This window comes from Camelus ferus, chromosome 7, assembly GCF_009834535.1.
Source record: "Camelus ferus isolate YT-003-E chromosome 7, BCGSAC_Cfer_1.0, whole genome shotgun sequence".
NCBI classification, from domain to species: domain Eukaryota; kingdom Metazoa; phylum Chordata; class Mammalia; order Artiodactyla; family Camelidae; genus Camelus; species Camelus ferus.
The window spans coordinates 8,820,701-8,833,882 of record NC_045702.1 but is presented as its reverse complement, the minus strand read 5'-3'; the positions used below and the strand labels follow the sequence as shown (position 1 = coordinate 8,833,882).

General features: G+C 42.6%; 1 protein-coding gene and 1 non-coding gene across 5 annotated transcripts in view; both read right to left on the bottom strand.

The window, feature by feature from the left end:
• Positions 1 to 6,422, bottom strand: part of NRF1 (nuclear respiratory factor 1) — a 123,633-nt gene extending 117,211 nt beyond the window's left edge. For 2 of the 4 annotated variants that reach the window (XM_032483325.1, XM_032483327.1), the window contains exon 1: positions 6,281 to 6,415. The gene's annotated coding sequence lies outside the window, so the exon portion shown is untranslated. Of the gene's footprint in view, positions 1 to 6,280 lie in introns of all 4 variants that reach the window. The other 2 variants (XM_032483326.1, XM_032483324.1) reach the window with 2 other exon arrangements.
• A 6,166-nt stretch (positions 6,423 to 12,588) lies between these two features.
• On the bottom strand, positions 12,589 to 12,660 carry TRNAT-GGU. Its single transcript has one exon. It is a non-coding gene; the product is annotated as a tRNA-Thr (tRNA).
• Positions 12,661 to 13,182: the final 522 nt, after the last annotated feature.

The following is a 13,182-nucleotide window of genomic DNA, read 5'->3' as shown; positions in this document are numbered from 1 at the left end:
GGTACTTTATATCTTCCCAAAGTTCCTCAACTCAGGATATCTACTCACATTTTCTTTCCCTTGCTCAGTCTATTCCAGTCAGGATAACTAATTTTATTCAACTAACACAACCAACAACTGACTTTAATCATTAACATTACCAAAAAGGCCCTTGACTTTCCTGTCAAGAACCCTTTGAGAATCTCATAAAAGTTACAGACCCTCTCCTCAGAAAAATCACATAGACACACACACAATATTTCTCAACCAATTTCAAGAGATTCCGGGTCACACAGCCAAAATATATCCACTGAACCCCAGAACTATAAAATCCAGGTTAGAAAATCCTGCGCTTAACATATAAATGTCATAAAACCTCAGAATCCTTCTAAAGGAATTCGCATTTCAAAAGACCTACATATACGCTCTCTCTCTATATATATATATACATACACATATACATATACACACACACTATACTATATATACTCAAATACATAAACTCCAATTGTTAAAATTTAAGTCACCACCCAGTTTTTATGCTGTAATTCTTGTAAAAGAAAGTCACAGGACCCATTTCTAAGCACAGGCCATCGATTAAATTGGGTTTTATAGGCCTTACCCCTATATTCAATAATACTCTAGAAATCTATTGTGTTTAATTATCATGATTCCTGGCAAAACAATACATGCATACACACACACATTCAGAAAACTGATCTCCTAATTGGCTACTCCAGTTTTTATCCCAATGAGCTCTGTATTAATTCACACTGCTAAATTCCTTGTTAAAATTCTTTTAATCTCTACCCTCAGCTTCTTCAACCCTACACCATTTATCTATCTCTTCAGCCATTCTTTTTCAACTTCCTTCACAGGCCTCTCTTCCACTTGACCCTCAGATATAGATACTACCCAAGGTTGCCCTTAGTTGTTTCCTCACTCTTGACATTATACTCTTGCAGATTCTATATGACATTATGCTAATAAATACAAATCTCCTAATAGATTCCCACTTCCCCTATAGCTCCAGTCCAAATCTTCAGGTACCTACCTATTCAACATACCTTAATTCCCATGCCCAGAACCATACCCTATTATCTTCCTCATCAAATTCTGTTCTCCCTATACATTCCCTACCTTAAAGGCATCATCATCCACTCAACATACCTTAATTCCCATGCCCAGAACCATACCCTATTATCTTCCTCATCAAATTCTGTTCTCCCTATACATTCCCTACCTTAAAGGCATCATCATCCACTAACCAACCAACTATAATTTTTAACTCCCCGATGCTCTTCCCAATCAGGCCACAATCTCATCAGCTTCATTTTCCACTACTCCCCAAGTACAGAAAAATCTACTTGCTATTTCTCAAATCAGACTAGCAATGCCCTTCATCTAGCCTCTTCTTTTCCATCAGTAAAACAGCTACTCATCCTTCCAAAGTCCTACTTAAGCATCCACTACATGAAAAATCTGTCCTAACTTCATTTATTCTCCCTGTATCACTCACCCCTGCCCCAGAAGAAATTCCTCCCTCCTTCTATAATGCCGCACCATTCTTTCTTTTAGCTCTCAACAAATTGTATTATTTTAGTTGCACCTTTACCTTTCTCCCCTATAGACAAGGCCCATGATTACTCTTGCACCCAGCACATGCCTGGAACATAGTATGTCTTTAATCAATGCTGAATGAGTGGTAAAGCTCCAAAGTGAGGACACAAGGTTATTTCTCAGTGGATGTATGTCTCATCCTCTTTTGAACATAAAACAAGAATTAAGTCCCCTAGTCCCTAGCTCCCCATTTCTAGTTTACTGCTTAGTTTTAAGCAATGTTTCATGGGGACATTTCCTCACTTCCTCTTGTTCTTTGTAGGTTTAGCTGCCAGCCTAAAACCACATTAGCATTCAGTAGCAGCAACAAAACAGACTATCCAAGTTCTAAAAAGCAAAGATTTTACAATTACCAACAGCAAAATACAAACTCTTATTTTAAAAAAATGGTCTTAAGATTTATGCATACAAAGTTCATTCTTCATGATGATTCTGAAAAAGGCTTGGCATAGTTTATTCAACAGGCACCAATGAAGAGTCCTTAAGAAAATGTCCACTTAAACTGTTAGCCAAACTTTTCACATTTGTAACAAAAGAAATCAGCATTCATGAACTAATCCATATACTATGCTTGTATACTAAACAATACACTATAAATACTAGACAGTGGATGTCGCCAAACTGATGACCTATACAAAAGTAGCTTTCAGCTTCTTTTAAAAATACTACACCTCCAAAATTCCTGTGATCATCCCCATCTATAGAATTAGATTATTTCACCAGCATCATTTACTCTTTCCTCCTCTCCTCCCCACCAACTCTCCCCCAGCACACATACACGCCTCTCTTAATAGACATGGCAAGTAAGAAATTATCTCATGGCTCAGTAGCAGTTTGACAAAGCAGGCTACCAGGGCTACCAGGTCTGGGTTTCTTAAGAAGATTGCTTTTGGTCAGTTTATTTTCTAAGTGACTGCTGCTAATGATACAATATAGATTGGCCTCAAGGGATCACAACTGTGGTGGGCCTTCCTTAACTGCCCCTAGTGTTTTGGGTTGTTTGTTTGGCTTGTTGGTTGGTTGGGTCTTTTTAAAATATACTAGGATATCTCTATTAAGTTGTATTTCTGATTTTTCTTCAGTTCATATAAACGTTCGCATTTTAGGACATTTTAGGAGTAAAGACCACATGATGAAATCTTTTTGAAGCTTCCATAACTAAACTGCAGAGTGAGGTTGAAAACATATTAGCCTAACTATGAATCACACTGCAGAAAAAAATATATATTCCAAGGTTTCCATAATCCATTTATTTTCCTTGCGCAGTCAAATATTCTTTTCATTTTCCAAATTTTGTCCATACTACGTTGAAATAACTTCAGACAAAGCATTTTTGTTGCTCTAGGATTAAAAGTTTCCAATAGCTCAATGTGGTTGTAATCTTCTGGAAACACCTGAAGTTGATTTGTTACACCTCCTTTACTATTTCTCTGCCAGCCTGTTCTCCTTACTAAAATACCGATGGATAAAAGTACTAACTGAAAAGCCAAAAAAGCGGATAATCCACTTCTGAGTTAATAAGTAAGGAACTATATGATACATAATGCTCAAAAATTAACATGTATCCAGAGCCTAAAAAAATACTGATTGGACTTGGTCTAAATAAAATGTTTCTAAAATAAATTTAACAAGTGGGTTTCTTTTTCATTGTTCTTTTACTAAGCATCCATAGAAAACTGCGTTTAGATCAAGTTCAGGCTGGAAACACTAGCTTTAGCTCTCAAGGAAAACATGAAATAAGAGAAAATGTCCTTTAGTATATTTTCCAAAATGTTTTTTATAAAACCAAAATTGGTATTTATCTGTAAGACTGCTTTACCAAATATATGTATTAATAAGCGTCGCACATAAACATCTGAATTCAAATATCGAATTTCCTGAATTACAGCCCCAGAGAGAATACGTGGAAACTCTTGAGGTTTAGAGTAGACACTTCTGAGACTCAACAACCCACAGAATACCCCCTCTACCCTCCAACTTTTCAGAGTGGCACTGAGTAGATGAATAAGCCCACTGCAGCATGAAGCACTGGGCTTGCCTAAAGATACTGACAGAAACTGAACGTATGCAGTAACTTCCTGTTCTCCAGAGACTGGAGAGTGTGCTTCTGAAAGCTGACAGTTTACAGTGCTTCCAGAAACCAAAAAAATTCAGCATGCCTTTTCAAACACTTCTGAAAAAAATTTTAATTTCAATAATTACTGTTCATCATCATTATATCATTATTTCCCAAAAGACATTCACTGAATGCCTTATATTACATATAAGGAAAGAGGTATAAAAAATTTTATCCCAGATTGCAAGAAGCTTAAATTTCCCTTAAAAGGCATTCACTTTTTATTATTTCCCATAATATATGTCTTGAAGACAGTCTGCTTAAACCTATAATGTACAGGCAATGAAAATGCAGATATTTAAATCATAGGAAGTTGGTCTTTAGCGCCTGAAGAAAATTAAAGATGGATACCTAATTGTGATTTAATAAAACCTAAAAACCCTACAATTTTGGGTTCCACTGGAATATACATGAATTGGGAGGGAAACCTGAAATTCTTTCTCCTTTAATTCCCTCTATATCTGGACAAGGGCTCTCATTATCTCTTACTCCTATAGTTACTTCCCTAAATCCAGGAGCTGAATTTCCTTAAAACTTGATAAGAAAACTATTTCCATGAGAAAGCCTGGCTTGGAGATAAGAAACCTTTTTTTCCCCCATAAGTGAGAATATGACCACCAACTCCTAAGCAAAAAGTCATTTTCCTCTTATATGTTGAGTGTGAGATGGGGGGAGGAGGAAGGCACACAAGATGAAATCAAAGGACTTCAAATAAGGATGAACCAAAAGATAGTAAGCAATAATTCTTATCTGTTTGAATGACACTGTTGAAAGCCAAATCTAACTCTTATTAGAAGAAAAACAGTCCCACAAAAAATCATGCACATAATTCCAGACCCAAGTTAAGAGTAAGTATACTACATTACATATGATAATTGTATATTTGCTTTCATGCTCACAAAATAAGGAAATTACACTCACATGCAGATAGAATCAGTCATATTTTCACCACCTATGGGATAACACATCAAGAACTTTCAAACACAATTCTACGGAGTCAGGCTACTACTGAATTAAGGGAAGGAAAAAAACCCCAGGAACTCCAAGGTCCTCCCAGCCTTCCCTTTAGTGAGGAACCCAATAACTTACTGTTCAAGGCCAAAGGAAAGGGAATTTTTTTTAAAGGCTGGGTCGAGGTGAGATGGGAAAAGGATCACCGTGAGCTGTGACCGCAGATGATGCCCTGGGACAAAACATGTGACATGTGCATACCCATTCTCCTGAAGAGCACTGTCCAAGCTGACAGGCTCACTCACATGAATTTTCACCTAAAGATTTTTCCAATACATTGTCTCTACACACTTAAGAAAACGTGAACTTTGCTCTAACCACAGAAAGAATTAAGCACAACTGACACCAGCTCTAAAGTAAGCAATTAATATATTCTAATCTAACGTTTGAAAAGGTATGGAGACCAGGCAACAGCTCCTCCAACCGGCTGGACCAGATATCATTTGACATCCTAAAAATATTAGGATTTTTCAACAACTTCAAGTTCTGCTGGACACAGAAGCACTGTCGAAACTTTGGTACCAGCAGCAGTAACACAACAGGTGACAGAGGCGGTGTACATCATTGCAGGGTAAAGTGGAAAACATGCAAGAGCAAACCCTTGAGTTCTCCAAAAAGGCTAGGGATGTGGGGTAATTAATACCCACGCACAAGGCCATCCAGAGCCCCTGCCTTTCCAGTGGCAAAGGTTCGGTTCCTTCCCCGGGTCGCGCTACTCCCCCTGTCCCTCACCCAGGGGACCACCACCCCAAGCACAGGATGAACCGAGGCCCCTCCGCCGGCAGCATCTCAGCTGGGGAAGAAAACACAATGTCGCTCCTTATTTCTGCGTACAAAAGGACTTTGCGCCCTCCTCCTCGAGCTGCCGCTGCTGCCGCCGGAGCCGCCTCCTAACTTGCAAGAAGGTGGGCAACGCGCCATATTCCAGCGTCCCCCAGTCTACCTGGGTAACAAGCCCACGCCACCCCGGCGGGAGGGAAGCTTCGGAGGTCGCCCAAAGAGCCAGCCTCCTCTCCCGCAGGAGACAGCGGCTCCCGCGCCCCGGCCCAGCCCGCCGCGCCGCGCCGCGCAGCCCGCGGACCAGACCCGGGAAGGGCCGAGGAGGCGAGCTGGGAGCCGCGGCTCCGGTCCCGCGCAGCCCGCCCACCTCCCGCTCCCAGGCCGGCGCGCTCTCCCAGGCCTCCAACTCCCGAACCCGCGGGAAGACCAGGCCTGGGCCCCGGGTTCCACCGCGGAGAAGAGGCCGCGGCCCCGAGAGCCTCAGGCGGCGGGGGAGGCCGGAACCCTGGGGCTCTCGGGAGGGCAGCGCCTCCCTCCCGAGCCCGCCAGGACGCCTGGGGCCTAGTGCGGCCTGCGCATCCTCGGGGTGGCGGTTTGACTGGGCCGGGCTGGGGCCCCCCGCCCGAGGCTGGCCGAATCCGGCGGGGGCCCAGGCCCGGAGCCGGGGGCGGCAGAGTGCCGGCTGCGGGGCGGGCCGGCCGGCCGGCGGGCGGGCGGCGTGTTGCGGCTGCGCCGGGGCTGAAATAGCTGGAGATTGCGCGGTAGGGCACTCACCTCAGAGCGGCTGCGCTACCGTGGGCCTGCGCCGTGGAGACTGCGACCGCGCCGGCTCCTCGCAGCCTCCTGCCACCAGCGGCAATGGCGAGCGCTGCCGCCTAAGCCGCCGCCGCCGCCGCCGAGGAGGGGGAGGGGAGGGAGAGGAGGCACGCACGCGACGCACGGGCTCAGCTTCCCCGCCCGGCCGCCGCCATGATGGGGAGGTCGGCTCTGCCTCGGCGGGGCAACCCGGAGAGGGCTCGGGCTCGAAACCCCTCCGCCCCACGCGGCCCCCTCGCGTTCACACTTCGCTTCAGAGGTTTGGATGGGGCCAGAATCACGGAAGCAACTGTATTAGTCAAATATGGACGCCCCGGAGAAGTAACGCAGGCGGTCCAAGATGGTTGCTAATCTGGAAATAATCACATTTTTCGCCCCCCAACCGGGGAATTAGGGCCTCCTGAGTTGCCTAGACAATCGGAGAGGGGCTTCCCAGCCTTTTCCTCCGCGCTGCTTTGCCAGTCGCATCCTCACCCTCTTTTTGGAATGACCTTTGCTTCCTTGTTTCAAACCCTGCCCGCGCGTTTAAAAGCAAAAGTTTTTGTACAACGCAATATATATTAATTTTTTCGCTCATACATTCGTTCGGCGAACATTTCCAGAGGGCCCTTGGTGTGCCAGATATTGTTCTGGGCACGCTGGAGATGCACCTGTTAGAAAGAGCAAGTGCTCGCTCTCGGAGCTTAAACGATGAGTGGAGGGAGTCAGAAGCATTAGGGACCCCCAAGAAAGTGCCTGAAAAGTAGGGAGGGATGGAGAGTAGAAAAACTGTGAGAGACACAGGAGAGGCAGTTTTTGTTGTTCTTTGTTTTTTAAATTGTGATCAGGAAACTACCTGCATCAGAGTCACTCTGGCTGATTATTTAAATCTTGGGGTCCCAATGGTGTCTCCACAATCTTGGCTTCTTAGCCCAGGAACCCGCATTTTTAACACCCTCCTCATCCCAGCCCCCGCCCCATACATACACATTTTCCTGGTGATTGATTGTCATGCATGTCATAATTTAAGAACCATTGCTTTAGGGAATTACTAAATATCCCAAAGGGTGTCATAAAACAGCCTAACCAAATCAGGATACTTTAATTTTCAACAAGATTCTGTCTACCTAAAAATTCAACACAATTTAAAACGGGATGTCTTTTTATCCAGCATTTCTGAGAAAGTGAGTGAGTGTCACCACCTACCACCCAGGTGCTCAAACCAGTAAACGTAGGACTGCTACATCACTCCTTTCTCCCTTGAATGCCCTTATCCAGTTAGATCATTTAAAACAGTTATTGCCTGTCATTTTAACCTTGGTCCAGGTGATGATCATCTCTCATCAAGATACTGCAATAGACTCTTCATGGTCTCTATGTCACAGGAATTGCCCTCTCCAATGCATTCGCCACCCTCTGCCTTGAATGGTCTTTCAAAAAAAGTAAATCTTGTCATTTCTCTGCTTAACAGGCTTAATAAGATCCCATTACACATAAGTTAAGGTCTAAAATTCTTTGAGGTGCCTTCAGGGCCCTTTATAATCTTACCCCCTTATTACCATCTCTAACCTCGTCTGTCACAGACTTCCTCAGGCTTTAACCAAGCTGGGAAGCTCTCAGGTCATACAAGACAGGAAGTTCTCCCGCCTCACAACCACTGTACCAGCTGTTCTCTCTGTACAGAACTTCTCTCTAGACTCTTTCTATTCATCTTCTTAAACCTGCCCCTGAATAATTCCTATTACTCCTCCTCCAGGAAACATCCCCTCATTTCCCCCTTCCATCATCACACCCAGTACTTACCACTTATGTTTATTGAGCCCTCAGGATATGTCAGGCCCTATTTTAAGTTCTTTACACACAGTATCTCCTTTATTATTTAATTCTCAAGTGGACTCCATGAGGTAGGTACTACTATTACTATAATCTCATTTTGCTGATGGAGAAACAAGGGTATGTAAAGATTGCTTGCTCAAACCCAGACAGTGAAAGATAGAGCCAGGTCTGAAAGCCATCAGCCTGACCTCAGAGTTGTACTCTTACCCAGATTGCAGGTTGATACCCACTGATGAAGCACACAATTAACTTAGTGAGTCATGACCAACATGTCATAAAACAAATAGAAAATATCAGAGAACATCAAATGTAGGAAGACTTGTTTTATGAAACTCTTATTTCAGACATATGCATGTATGTATGTAGATGTGAATGTTTGTGCTAGGTCATGCTATACAATGCATTTCTTCTTTGGATTACAGTTGCAAAAAAAAGTTTGAAAGCACTACATCATTCTTTCTATACAGTACTTTTCCAACCATGTTTCCTCCACAATCCAGAAGCTGCAGGAGAGCAAGGATTTTGTCTTGTTCATGACTGTATACCAGCATCTTGTGCAATGCCACCCTCATAGTAGACCTTCAATAAACATATAATGAAAGACCTCTGTGTCTGCCCTTCTCAGAAATACAAATTACAGTAGGCCTGTAGCTCTCAGTATCCACGGGGGAGTGCTTCCAGGACCCCCATAGATACCAATATCCAGAGATGCTCAAGTCCCTTATTAGTGTTTGTATACAAATTGTACACATCCTCCCATTCTCCTATATACTTTAAATCATCTCTAGATTACTTATAATACCTAATACAATGTAAGTGCTATGTAAATAGTTGTAAACACAATGTAAGTGCCATGCAGATAGTTGCCAGTGCCTGACAAATTCAAGTTTTGCTTTTTGGAACTTTCTGCAATTTTTTTTCAAATATTTTCCATCTACCATTGGTTAAATCCACCAATGCACAACCTGTGAATACAGAGGGCCACTGTAACTGTCTTAAGACAAGTGAGCCTGGAAACCCCAGTTGCTCTGTCCAAAAGGCTTAAAATGACCTGAGATTCTAAAAGCAGTCTCAGAAAAAACAAAATGCAGAAAAATCAACCCGAAGAGATTAAAGAAGCACCAGATTCCAACAAAGTTGCATTGATTGTCTTTAGCCCAAGGGAGCTAGAAACTGTAAACAGTATAATGAGGGAAGAAAATTCCATAAGGTAAGGGGGAGGAAGAAACTGCACTAAGAAAGAAGAGATGACTTGAGATGACATAATCTTGGGGCCCAGAGCAAGTTAAAAAGGAAGACTAGACCCTTGAGAAATGTCTTGGAGCCCAGCAGCCGGGGCAGTGCAAGAGATTCCCAAGAGATTCCCAGCTTAGCTTTGCTTTTGATAAGCCTATGGTCATTTGATTGACTGGTTGGTTACTTATAAAAAATTACAGTGTGCTAAGTACCAAATGAATAGTGATACAGATAGTAAGCAATCACATAATCAGAACTGAAGTTATGTGGGAAACTTCACAGAGATGAACCTTGATTTAGCCTTGAAGGGTGAGCACGATTCTTATGAACATAGAGCACAAAGGTGAAGACAGTCTTAACTGGGATGAGCACTGGAGGAGACTGAGCAACAGGACAAGGTCAGAGGCCCCCAAGTGTGTTTAGTAAGTAAAGCAGCCTAGTGGGTCTCAGTTTGAGAAGCCAGAGTTCAGGCCTGTCTGAGGTACTTTGCTCACTGATGGGTCAGACCCTAGAAGCAACAAATGCAGAGCTGACCTGCAGGAGGGTTTTAGCTACGGAAAATACTCTTCTCTTCCAGTGTTGCCTGTGCGCCTAGGGGGAGGATACTGACGAAGAGACATGAGCTGAGGCAACTGTTTTCACAGAGGACTCTTCAGGCCCCAGTGATAAACCGTGGAGTTCCAAGAGCAACAGCCTCCCCATGTCTACCTAGGAATGTGCACAGACTCATAGGGCCAAATGGGAACCTGGCACTGTGTGAAGAACTTCAAGGTAGTTTTGCCTCTTTGGGAACATCAAGGGCTGGCCCAGGCAGGGTCTGCTGGCCCCAGAGCTCGCAGCCCCGCACTTTCAGCCCCATTGACAGGCCTCTACTGGGGAGGCGCATCCCATCATAACTCTGAAATTGGAGTCAAATTCCTAGTTCAGAGCCTGGCCATACCACTTCCTACCGGTGAGACTTTGGCAAGTGGCTTAACACTTTAAGCTTTCTTTTCTTCACCCATGACATGGAAGTTAAGAAAGAATACTCATAAAGGACTCAAAAGAGTGCATGGCTCCCAGGAAGCACATAGTAAATGCTGGGTATTATTAGCTCTTCCCAATTACCATTAATCACGTAAATTGCTTGGTACAAAATACAGGTATGATAGATTGTGGCTGTTGTGATGGTGATGATGGTGATAATGATGATGATGATGATGATATGTCCTGACCACATGTAAATATCCCTGGAGACAGCCCCCCAAAATGGGGGAGAGCATTCAAGAGATGCCAGGACAAGGGATTTGTGTAAGGGAACAATGTGTAACAAGATTAGAAATGTGACAGTGAGTTTTTTTGTCTTTAGGGGAAAGGGAATGGAAAACACTATTTATTATTACTTGTTTTTTTTAAATTAATATTTGATATATTAAGGTTAAAAACTTTTGAAACCAATATTTCTTTATGCCTTTAAGCTTCATTCACTAATCTCATCTCTTTATATATCTAGGGAATTTTAACAGTCATCTTAACAGTCATTTCAAAGCCCTCCTCTCCCTAAACCCAAGCTCTGCTGATGCTTCCCTGTAATATATATCTCCTGCTCCAAAACGTTTCCCTAGTGTCTGCCCTGCACAGGAGACTTCAAACTGTCATCAGGAGCTCATGTCCTACAGATGCTGCAGTTCAGTAGGTAAAAGCCTGGCCTCTTTATCTTCCCTCCAAGCTCCTCCTCCTCCTCCTGTGGGCCCTGTCTCAATTTGCAGTGTCTGTGAGTTATAAGGTCTTAGAATCTTTTTTTTAACATGGCTTCTCAGTTCAATTTAACACAGAGTTATTGGGCATCTACTATGTACCAAATGCCTTGGTGCTGGGGCCACAGTGGGAAACAGGGGCCTTGTCCTTCTTGACAGGAGGCTGATTAATGTCACTTCAACTCAATTGGAATACACTAAACGCCTTTAAATAACTACTTCACTTACAACGTCGTTAATAAATTTCCCTAAACATTTAAACAGCATTTATACACATAATATATTCACTTAGCCTTTAAATACTGTATTTAAATGCTTGATCTAACAAACAAGACCTCTTCACGTACATAATAATAATAACTAACTTATTACAAGCTCTTATATAAATTCATTAATTCCTGTACAACAAGCTTATGAAACAGGTACTATTATTGTACTCATATTACAGGTGAGAAAACCAAGGCACAAAATGTTTGTGACTTGCTTTTAGATACCTAGCAAATAGCTATTAATCTTGTAAATAACTTATAACTGTTATAAACTCATAACTCTTATAAATCTAACATATTAAACTTATAAATACAGTGAATGTCAGGTTCTCTTTTCCTAGGGCTTATTTTATTTTTTAATTTGTTTAAAGGTTTTTGGGGGTGGAGGTAATTAGGTTTGTTTATTTATTTATTTTTAACGGAGGTACTGGGGATTGAATCTAGGATTGACCTTGCATTTAGCATGCACTTTACCACTAAGCTATATCCTCCTCCCAATTCTCTTTCAATATTATTTGCACATTAGTAAAAATCTCTATTACAAGTCTAAAATTAATTATTCAGTTATATATTGTACATTGGAATTACAAGGCTAATTTGTCAGATTCTCTAATATAATACATTACCTAAATCTTACAAACATTGAAAATCCCAAATTACACAGAATACTACTAAAGTTAACACAAAAATGTGAATACTATGGATTTAGTTTACTTCATCATTCTCATATTTAATTCTGAACCTTCTTAGAATTAAATGACATTTTACCATCCCGAGTAAATTGAGGTCACTGCCTCAAGCCCACTGGGCTTACCTTTGCAGGAGAATGGGAATTCCTGTCTCAGCAGGCTGGGGTTGCTTTTTGGCCAAGATGTGTCAGAGAGATTATTCTGCCACCACTGTGAACACACCAAGTCCCTTCTACGTGATGCTATGTCAACAGGGTTCTCCCAAATCCTACCCAAAAGATTAGATTCCCATGATGCCTTACCTGGTTCTTTCCAGACCTGTTGATTAGGTTATGAGGTCTAAAAACCTGGTAACCACCCAGGTTTCTTCCCCTCTTGATTAGATCCCACCGAGACCTGTTTATTGGATGATTACGTTTGCATTCTATTCCTGTTCTTGCCCTGTCTGCCACAATCCTAAAGGGATTCTGGGGTTTTCTTCATGTTAATAAATTTAATTTATTTATTTGTTTTCCCCTTAACAGAGGCACCAGGGATTGAACCCAGGACCTTATGCATACCAAGCACACACTCTACCACTGAGCTATACCCCCCACCCATCTAAAGGGATTCTAATGACAAAAAAAGGTCGGTTAAGCCAGACTGTAGACAGTCCTAGTAGCCTCCTTAGGAACTGATTCTTAACTCAGTAAGCAACAGATAGCTTTTGGCAATTTTGAGCAAGGCACTATCAAGATTGGAATAGTGTAGATTCACCAGGAACCCAAATATGAGTTGAGCCACCGGTCCCTAGAGGGCACTCAAGACTCTCCCCTTCTTCACCCTCTTTAGAGTAAAGTCAGGGTGATGAGCAAGAATTTTCACCCCACCCCATCCCTACCCCCACAAAGGAAGAAAAGCTTGGAATTGGAGAATGCGGATTAAGTTACATTTTCAGGGGTAGAACCATTAAAGGGTAAAAGGTTCGGCACAAGTGGGTGAAGTCTGTCTCTCATCCTCAACATATCCTGAGTGGTAACAAGAGCTACCTTCTTGCCCAACTCAGAGCCAGGATCCTCTTTTTTCCTCCCCTACAAGGTTGCCAGGCCCTGGGACTATTGCCCACCTATGAAGGC